The 2,565-nt window shown below is 35.2% G+C and overlaps 1 pseudogene; it reads right to left on the bottom strand.

Moving 5' to 3' along the window:
- Positions 1-630: 630 nt before the first annotated feature.
- LOC146398994 (olfactory receptor 4C46-like) lies at positions 631-1,384 on the bottom strand (annotated as a pseudogene).
- Positions 1,385-2,565: the final 1,181 nt, after the last annotated feature.

Here is a 2,565-nt window from a genome sequence, read left to right as displayed (position 1 = left end):
GCTCAGTGGTTAATGAACCCAACTAGTAGTCATGAGGCCATGAGGTTGTGGGCTTGATCCCTGGTCTCCCTCAGTGGGTTAAGGATCCAGTGTTGTCATGAGCTGTGGTGTAGGTTGCAGACATGGCTTGGATCCTGCATTGCTGTGGCTATGGCATAGGCCAACAGCTGTAGCTCCAATTCGACCCCTAGCCTGGGAACCCCCATATGCCATTTGTGTGGCCCTAATAAGACCAAAAAAAATTCTGTTTTTGAAATTTCTTCTTTCTGTTTGTTTACATTTATAAAGCATTTAGGTAAAAGTTATGCCTGTCTCTGGATTGTTATAGAGATTATTGATAAATGGCAGTATATTTTATTTTTTTAATGTAGTAAGTATTTTAAATCCATAAACTTTGATGAAGTCAGAGAAACTAAGTGACAATTTGGCAGAGTTTTCCAAGTATGCAAAGATGAATCCTGGGCTGGATTTTTGTCCCTTTTCTTATAGCCATTTTTTCTCCTCTTTTTGCAGAATTTAAAATTTGTAAGAGTTAATTTTTCTTTAACTCAGCAAATAGGTTTTATTTAGTGAGATTATCAACAATGTGACCCTTGCCTGTATTCAATCAACTTTGAGTTATAAGCTCATTTATACTTCACCTGAAATCACTTTTATACTACACAATTTCCTTAGAGCATTTTTCATCTGGGCATTTCTTAAAGTATAGATTAAGGGTGTTAGCATGGGAATTTTCATAGTGTAGAATACAGCTTTTTCATTAGGTAAAGTAGCTGCTGGTCTCATGTACACAAATATGCAGGGCAAAAAGAATAGGACCACCATGATGGTATGGGAGACACAGGTGGAGAGGGCTTTTTGCCTAGCCTCCAAGCCCTTGCTTCTTAGGGAACACAGAATGACCACATATGAGCCAATAAAGAGGACAAAGTTTAACAGACATAAGAAAACACTGTTGAGAGCAACAAAGAGCCCTAGAGTGTGGGTATCAGTGCAGGCATGATCAAAAAAAGGATTCAGATCACATGTGAAGTAATCTATGATATTAGGACCACAGAAGTGTAATCCAAAGATGAATAGGATCTGTGTAGTTGCATGAAGAAAGCCTCCCACCCACACCACTCCCACTTGCAGGCCACACAGCTGCCAATTCATGAAGGTTGCATAGTGCAAGGGCTTGCAGATGGCCACATAGTAGTCATAGGCCATCACAGTAAGTAGGATGACATCTGCACCTCTGAAGAAATGTCTGCCAAAAATTGGAGTCATGAATTCATGGAAGGACTGGTTTTCTTTTTATAGAGTGAATCTACAATCAGCTTAGTGGTATTGACCAGGAATAGCAAGTATCAATAAAAGAGAGAAGAGCCAGGAAAAAGTACATTGGTAATTTGATAATGCACTGACAATGATGGTGAGCATGGTGAGCATATTTCCTCCCATAGAAATGATGTCAATGATCAAAAACAAATATGAGTCCAAAAGGATATGAAAATGTGAGTTTAAGGATATGACAAGATGAGTTTAAGTAAGAAGAAGGGTTTGTGAAATGGAGAATATTGTATATAAATCTAGTAAAGTTATTTGTCTGACTTGGATGAAGTGGGCTCTGATTCAGTAATAGGATGGGAGCCAGAGAATATAGCCTCATTACCAGACTATTATAATAGTTGACATTAATATACCATGGTGTTGATAATGGGAAAGTTATGAAAATATGCACTGAAATAGAATTGATAAATTGGATTGCTGAAATCCAATAACTTTATAATAGCTAATAAATATACTTTTAATGATTGATTTCTATGGACATGGAATGACAGCATCCTCTACATGGTATTATTTTCACCATTTTACACAATCTCTGAGACTAATGTTAATAGTAATGCTGATGAAATATTAACTAAAATATTTAAATCAATAATTCTTCAATAAAATTATTTTTATAAAAACTAAGTGAACATTTACTGTACTCTAAGTTTTTTTGGGAGATTTAGTTATTCAATCATTACAAATGTATGAGATGATTACTACCATTATTTTTATACTTACTTTACACCCTAGGAAGTAGAAGCCTAGAAAAATTAAGAAACCTGCCTCAAATTAGCAGATAAGAACAGTTCAGATTATATATCTTATCTTTTTCCTCCATCTTCTTAAAATACATCCTTTACTATTCAATATTCTTAAAATATGTCTTTTATTATTAAACTTACAATACAATGGTAAATGTACAATGTTGAATTTGTAAACTACTTTTGGCATGACAATAATAATAAGATTGTTTTAATACTACTTGCAAGCTTATGTGAAACAACTTCATTGATAGACATATTAATAACTAGGTAGTACTGCTGTAACTAAAGCTACATTTTGTCTTTGTCCCTCCTTCACCCCCATTTCCTGCCTCCCAAATCTACACACAAAATATGAAAACCCCATAGACTCTTTGGCAAAATGTTCAAGTGACAATCCCAGTGGTTGAGAATACTGATTTGACAATAAAAAAGACCAGCATAGATCTTGCTCTTCTCCAGTTGCAACTTCTTGATCTGGGGTACATTT

This window comes from Sus scrofa, chromosome 10 (assembly GCF_054392235.1).
Source record: "Sus scrofa isolate SSC_HxYL_T2T_F1_AM1 chromosome 10, Sscrofa_HxYL_maternal_Yorkshire_Landrace_v2.0, whole genome shotgun sequence".
Classification (NCBI taxonomy): Eukaryota; Metazoa; Chordata; class Mammalia; order Artiodactyla; family Suidae; genus Sus; species Sus scrofa.
Note: the sequence above shows the minus strand (reverse complement) of the source record. Positions and strands in the feature narration are given on the sequence as shown.